General features: G+C 33.8%; 1 long non-coding RNA gene across 1 annotated transcript; it reads left to right on the forward strand.

The window, feature by feature from the left end:
* LOC110271805 lies at positions 548–774 on the forward strand. Its single transcript, XR_002362508.1, has 2 exons — positions 548–621; positions 705–774. It is a non-coding gene; the product is annotated as an uncharacterized LOC110271805 (long non-coding RNA).

Consider the following 7,876-nt stretch of genomic DNA (forward strand, 5'->3'; position numbering starts at 1 on the left):
GATTCTTCTTTGCATTTTTATTGCATTTAGGGTGATTAGAAGAATTGCCTGTTTCTACAGACTTAGCTATGGTTGGCAAAGGAGAAAAATCTACACCGTGTCCCTTGTATGGATCTAAAGGAACATACTCAGGTATATTCTCTTTTTGCCCAAAAATTGTAAAAGGAGAATACTTTAGAACATTTTGACAATTGGGCCAAGGAGAATAATTAGGAACCTGTTGCATGTTAGAATTATAACAAGAATAAATTGGCTTTGAAGGAACAAGCACATTTTTGGAATATATATACTACCTCCGTCTTGTGCATGATTCATGTTTCATAACTGAGACTCATAGTATCTGGGCTTAAAAGGTCTAGGCTTCACCCATTTGTTTTTTCCTCTCGCAAAAGCAGTAGGTTAATTCTGCACATTTCTCACATTCTGGACCCATTTATTGTTTGAAATTTTGGTGGGAGGAACTCTTGTCTTTTGAGAAAATCCATAAGGTTTTCCATCAATCATGACCACAGTCTTCATCTTCTGGTTGGCGGGTTGTACCCCAATGTTGTTGACGCACTTGTTCAAAGGAGTTTGACCGCCCAACTTTTGTTTTCCCTCGGCTATCTTCCGCTTTAGCTCGTTAGTTTCATTTTCTTTAATCTTCTTTCTCAAGTTAGCCTTTTCTTTCTCTTCAACTTTGTACTTTTCAAACTCTTTTGCAGCTTCCTTGTCAAAAACAGCATTGCACTTTGGGCACATGGCGATGGTGCTGTCAGATTCTTTAATTCTCAATAAAAAATCTAACAGATCCTCACCAGGACGAGGATAAACTGGCTTCTTATCTTACTCAAAGATTCTCATGTCTTTATTTTCATCTTTAGTACTACCCACTGTGGCATCAACTTCTACCATGTTGACTGACAAATTGAATGGCTCAACATAATTTGAATCAACAGCAAATGGTTCAGTGTCCACCTTCATAGTAGTTTTATCCTCAAACTTCAATCTTCCCTCCTCAATTGCTTTTTGTATCAAGTCCCTGAAACGGACGCAATTATTAGTGGTGTGTGAGAATACCTGATGAAACTTACAAAACTTTTTATTCTTTATTTCATCAGCTGAAGGCATCTTTTTTCCTTCTGGTAAAATGAGCTGCTTATCCTTTAATAAAACTTCAAATATTTGATCTGCTTTAGAAATATCGAAAGAATAAGTCTTATTTTCAGTTTTGAAATATGGAGAAACTTTTTCTTTTCCTTTAACAGGCTTCAAAGATTTGCATACATAAGGAGGACCTCCCCGCAATTCAGCAATATAAACATCTTTCTCATATGAATCACTACTATCAGAAAAACAATCAACGTATGCAACCTTTTTAGAACCTTTTTTGAAATTTTCTTTTTCTTTTTTAATTTGTTCTATTTGTCTTACTCTTTCAGCTAACTGAGAAAGATCTAAAGTATGTTGATTAATAAGTTTCTTCCTAACTCCAAATTCTAGCCCATTAGTAGCCATTTTGACAACTTCAGATTCTGGAATCGGAGTAAAATATTTATTCCTCATGTTTCTAAACCGTGCCAAATAGTTGTCAATAGATTCTCCCTCTGCACGTTTAACAGAGAATAAATCTGTAAGACTAACTTTTAATTCACCTCGAAAAAATTGATCATGAAAATTTCTTTCTAACTGTGCCCAAGAATGAATAGAATTTGGTCTCAAGTTGGAGAACCATGTAAATGCATTTTTTGTTAAAGAAGAAGGAAAATATCTCATCTTGAGATATTCATTAGAAGTTGCTTCCCCAATTTCAACAGTATATCGAGCAATATGCTCTACTGTAGACTCATTTTCTTCTCCAGAAAATTTCGTAAGGGATTTTGGAATTTTCCAACCCCTTGGGAGCTCTGCTTGTTGGACACATTCAGGAAAAGCAGACACAAAATATGGCCTATTTAAGCAACCAACATTAAATCCTAAACGGTTTAAAACTTGTTCAACATTTCTTACTAGATTATAATGCCCCCTAAGTTGTTTTGCCTAAGTCTTTCTAACATATCGTTAGCATTTTGACCATGTCTAGGCATATGAACATCATAATTAGGAATTGCTCCACCGTTCTGATTGACATTATCAAATCTTAAACCCAAGTTGTCATTTTCTTCAAAATTTACCACAGTAGCAATCCTATTGACTTACCTATTTAATTGTTCAATTCTAGTGTTTGTGTTTTCTAAAAGAGGGTTTAAAACTGTCACCATTTGATGAGTTAACATGTTTACTAGATCATGGTGGCTTTCATCCATCTATTGCCTAATATTTGCTAAAGATCCCACAGTTTGACTAGGTTGATTAACAGGCATTGCTCTTGACATATCAGGAAATATAGGTCTGGAATTTTCTACCCTAGTGACAGTGGATGTACTAGAATTAGATGCACTGTTATTTCCTGTATTAATAGAATGTGAAAAATTTTGTTGTGATACGTGTGAACTTGACGCCCCAGAAACAGGTACATTTGACATGCCATATGGATTTTGATAAATAGGATTTTGAAAAGTTGAGTAGAGAGGCACAGGCAATCTCTGTGTCACTGACAAACCCCAATTTGACAGTTTATCTTGTATTGAATTTAGGGGATTTTATCACCTTTTACCCACATTTATTCAATGAAATAGCATGGTTTTGTATATTCTCCTTTAATTGTGCTTAAGAGTGAAAACATGCTTTTTAGGTCTTAAAATAGCTAAATTTAATTCTCCTTGATTCCATTAGATGCCTTGATATGTTTGCTAAGTGATTTCAGATTTAGAAGGCAAAGATTGGATCAAGGGAATGAAGAAAGAAGCATGAAAAGGTGGAGAACTCATGAAGAAATGAAAGAACCGGAAAGCTGTCAAGCCGACCTCTTTGCACTTAAATGACCATAACTTGAGCTACAGAGGTCCAATTGATGCGGTTCCAGTTGGGTTGGAAAGCTAACATCCGAGGCTTCGAAACGATATAAGATTTTCCATAGTTGCTACACGTATGGTGGCGCGCACGCGCAAAGTACGCGCACGCGCCGTTGCTGCCACCTAGTTCACTTAAAGCAAAACGTGGCCAACGAATTCTAAAGCCTTGTGGGCCCAATCCAACTCATTTCTGATGCTATTTAACCCAATGAGTGAAGAGGGAAATATATGTTAGTTACCCATTAGTTTAGTTTGGCTTTGTAGTTAGTTTCTAGAGAGAGAAGCTCTCTCTTCTCTCTAGAATTAGGATTAGGAATTAGGGTTAGATTAGGACCTCATAGTTCTAGGTTTAATTCAAGTCTCCTTCTACTTCTACCTTCAATTGATGATTGCTACACCTTGGTTCTTCTCTCTATCCCTATTCTCTTGTTGTAATTTCTCTTATTTTGTTTCTAGGTTTTGTAATTGAGATACTCTTGTTCTCTCTATTTTCTTTCAATAATGCAACCATGGAGGGGACATACCCCGGTGGCAAGCCATATGGCGGCCACCCCACGGTATTTATGTGAGTTGCATTTAACCATGTATGGGCATGGCCAACGCCATCATGCCTCACTGATATCAAGGTAGGCTCTGCGTTTGAAATCACAGGAGAATTTCCGGATTCATTTCCTCTAATCTCATCACTAGAAGTAGAAGAAGATGCTACAGAAGTATTTGACATGTCAACTGACGCTGATTTTCTTGGCTCTGGACACACGAACTTACCACTGCGCAACCACATGCAAACTCAAAAACTCCTGGTTTTCCTTTTGACAATTACAATCTATTGACAAGGTCCCACCGGGAGTGCCAATTTGTTTTACTCAAATTTTTGTTAATGTTTAAAATAAAAATGTGGGTATCTCAATGTCGCAATTGTAACGTCAAATAAAATTAAAAGAAATAAAAGTAACAAATAAACGTATAAATGCAAGGTGCCGGTGGCAAAGTAAACTGTAGAAATTGAAACAAACAAGAAATTAAAAAGAAGATGAAGGAAGAAACATGAACGTAAAAGAGAAGAAGACGTAAAAGTAGAGGAATTTTATTAATAAAAACTGAAAGAAAACAAAGTACAAGTGTTTGAGTTCAGAGGAATTACTTAAGATTCCCAATTTTACTCTGTGATGCCAAGGGGCTGAGAGCGTTTGTTGGGTTTCTAAGTGTTTTTCAAGAAGAACTGAACTGCTTACAATATTTTCTTAAAGCTCTATTTATAGACTAACCTAATGTCAGCTAACAGTTACCATTTGTACACCACTTGCGAAAAATTTGAATTTCTTGTAACTGTTCTCGCACCTCTTGTAAATTTCAAAAGTTAAATAGATAGCTGTTTTACTCAAATTTTAACGCTCCATATTGATAACTACTCCTGCATATAGCACGTCCTATAATTCAAGCTTAATTCAAATTTTGAATAAAAACGACTTCTTTGCTAGTGAATTAGAAACTTCCCCTAATATATTAAATCTGGCTTCATAAGTTAATAATAATATTATCTTATATTTATTTACTTAAAACAAATTATTTTTTTTCTAAGTGATAATAATTTTTTGCCTAACCCTATGGTAAGCCTTGAACAAGAGAAGGGGATACACTAGGGGTAGGAGGTTTCAACACAATGGGGTTAAAAGAAAAAAATTAAAAAAAGATACTTTTACAATTTAACTGATATAGATGCCGGGTTCAATTCATAACTATTTTAGAGAATGCTACCAATAACCTTGGCTCAAAGCCATGAAACATAATACAAATCGTCCTCAATAATAAAGAAACGTATGCAAATTAGAAATAGCATTAAGTGAATAAGCAATATCAGCATGACAGTCAAATCAGAAGAAACAACATCAATCAAGCAACAATTAAGCAATTAACCAAATCAGAAGCAACGAGAAGCGTAATTCAATTGGAGGATTATATTGAATTGTTCAATAACTCTTGAATGCAAAGAAGTGTAGAACAGGACCTTGAGGCGGCTAAGTAATGAGTGAGTGATGAAAATGTGAGAAGACAGCAGCAGAGTGATTGAGTAAGTCACCGAGAACCAAGAAGGGAAGGAAGATGAAGAGACACAGAGAGAACTCAAAAGAAATGAGGGGATGAGGCCGCGAGGGAGAAGCGGAGAAAAATTAAGGCTAAGATTCCGTTTGCAATTTTATTTCATTCTATTTTCTAATAAGTCTTCAAAACATCTTCATTGTTAGAAAAATTTTGTCGGATACTTGTAAATTAGTAAGAAAAAAATATTAGATAAATATTAAAAAAAATTGTGATAAACTTTAAGTGCTAGAAGTAGAGGAAATTATTATTTTTGCCCTTAATTTTTGAAATACTATAAAACATAGATATTTTGGTAAGAACTAAATCTTTAAAGTAGTTTTTCAAATTCATAATTTTTACTATTTTAGTATTTTAAATTTAAAATTATTTATATTGGTTTTTGAGATTTAGTTCTCGGCACCATATTGATTTTTGGACTCTTTTTAGTATTAAATCAATAAATTAAGTGCTGAATTAGCTCTGACTTGTCACGCTAGACATATGGCTAAACAATGTCGTTTCATTTTGACATTTAAATAAGATAAAAATTAAAAACGAATAAGAGTTTATATGATGTGCAAATTATTATATCTACCTTTATTCTCCTAAACAACCATTTTTTACCTTATTTAAGAGCTAAAGTGAAAAGACGCTATTTAGTTATATATCTAGTGTGTCAAGTCACAATTAGCTCGGCATTTCATTCGTTGATTAAACGTTGGAAAGTGTCCAAGACCAATATGGTGCTTGAAATTGAATCTCGATGACTAGTATAATGAATTTTAAATCCGAATGATTAAAATGGTAAAAATCATAAATATGAAGGACCACTACGAGAATTTAGTCCTTTGATGAGTTATGTGTGTTAAATATATTTTAGACATGACACTTATCGATACTCGTCCGACTCGCGTGTCTAATTGTGTCTTAATAAAAAGTAAAAAAAATTTTTTCAAACACGTTTGGACTTTGGACACACCTAAATATCATCACGTGTCAATATATTCGGTCTTATTCTTAATATGTATTATTGAAATGAGTTTATAGATAGTATATATTATTATTTATTAAAACAAAAGATATTAAAAATAATTAAAAATTAATTTATATTTTAATATCAATGAAATATCAAAATATCATTACGATTCATCTAAAAAAATATTTTATATTTTATATAAATGTGTGTACCCCTTATAAGATTTTAAAATTCGTGTGTCCGCATGTTCCGTCAGTATCCGTGTATCATAGGGGATAAGTATTAAAGTTATTCTTAATGTTTAAATTGTCCTATTTAAGTTTCTAATATTTTAAAATCGTTTCAATTTTGTCTTGTCGTTAGTGATATGTTAATAGAATTGACAGTAGAACAACATTGAGACAATTTTAAAATATTAGTTAAATAAAATGAAAAATATTAGGAATAAAATAATACATTACTCACAGAAGAATTATCAAATTAAGTAAAATGATAATAAATTTTAATAAAATAAATTAAATTAAATTACAAATTCAAAATCTTTACTCATGCTTGTAGAAATAAAATGATAATAAATTTTAGGGTTAAGTTCAATTTTGATCCCCAACGTAGAAGTCGAAAATCGGAATCGTCCCTAACTTTTTTTTTGCTATAAAATGATCCCCAAAATTTCAGTTTGTTTTAAAATCGTCATTTTTACCAATTTTATTTTTTTTATTACCAAATTACCCTTCATTAAAAAAATTATAAAATAAAATAAAATAAATATAAAATAAATAAATAAAAGGAAAGAAAGGGTACACTTCTTCTTCTTCTTCTTCTTCTTCTTCTTCTTCCGCCATACCTGCCGCACCACCGCCCGCCGCAGCCTTCCCCTTGCTCTCAAACTCTCACGAGCCTTCTCCATTTTTCACTTCCTTGTCACAAAACCCCCCTCACTCTATATATTCACCACCCATCTCCTGCTTCTCAATCAATGCATTTATTATTGGGTCTATTACTCTTCTTCTTGTTCTCCAATATCCACGCACAATGGCTATGGCTCAAGTAATGGCAGTGTCGTTGTCAACTACTACTACTTCTTCTCCCCTGCTGTCCCAAAAAGTGCCGACCCCACCGCCATACCCGCCCCTTCTTCTTCTTCTTCTTATGTGAATTTTGTGAATTGGATTTTTTGTGAAATTTTTGAATTTTTTGTGAAATTTGTTGTGGAACATTGTTGTTGTTGAAATTTAAATTTGGAGTATTGTTGTTGTTGATTCTGGGTTCTTGATGATGATGATGATTTTCTGAGTTGAGTTTTTGTTTGTCTGAATTCTCTGGATCTGAGTTCTGGGTTTGATGAGGATGACGATGATGATTTTGATTTTCTGATGGATTGAGTTCTGGGTTTGATGAGGATTTTTCTGATGGATTGAGTTCTGGGTTTGATGAGGATGACGATGGTGATGTTGATTTTCTGATGATGATGATGATGATGATGATGATGATGATGATGATGGTGGTGGTGGTGGTAGGTGGTGGGTGGTGGCGGGTGTGGTGGTGGTGGTGGTGTACTTGTGTTTCTGCTGGTGCTTTGCATAATTTTGGAGAAGAAGGGATAGGGGCATTTTGGTCCGAAGGATGATTTTAAAACAAACTGAAATTTGGGGACCATTTTATAGGAAAAAAAAGAGTTAGGGACGATTCCAATTTTCAACCTCTACGTTGGGGACCAAAATTGAACTTAACCCTAAATTTTAACAATAACAATTACATTCTCAAGTTCAGGTGTAACAACAGAAATAGATTGATCCAATAATAGTGACACAATTGCAAAGTGTGGAACAGTCATCGGTAGTTGTACCCAAGTTCTTTTTTTTTTTTTTTTTTGGAAAAAGATGAT

Source organism: Arachis ipaensis, chromosome B05 (assembly GCF_000816755.2).
Source record: "Arachis ipaensis cultivar K30076 chromosome B05, Araip1.1, whole genome shotgun sequence".
Taxonomy (NCBI): domain Eukaryota; kingdom Viridiplantae; phylum Streptophyta; class Magnoliopsida; order Fabales; family Fabaceae; genus Arachis; species Arachis ipaensis.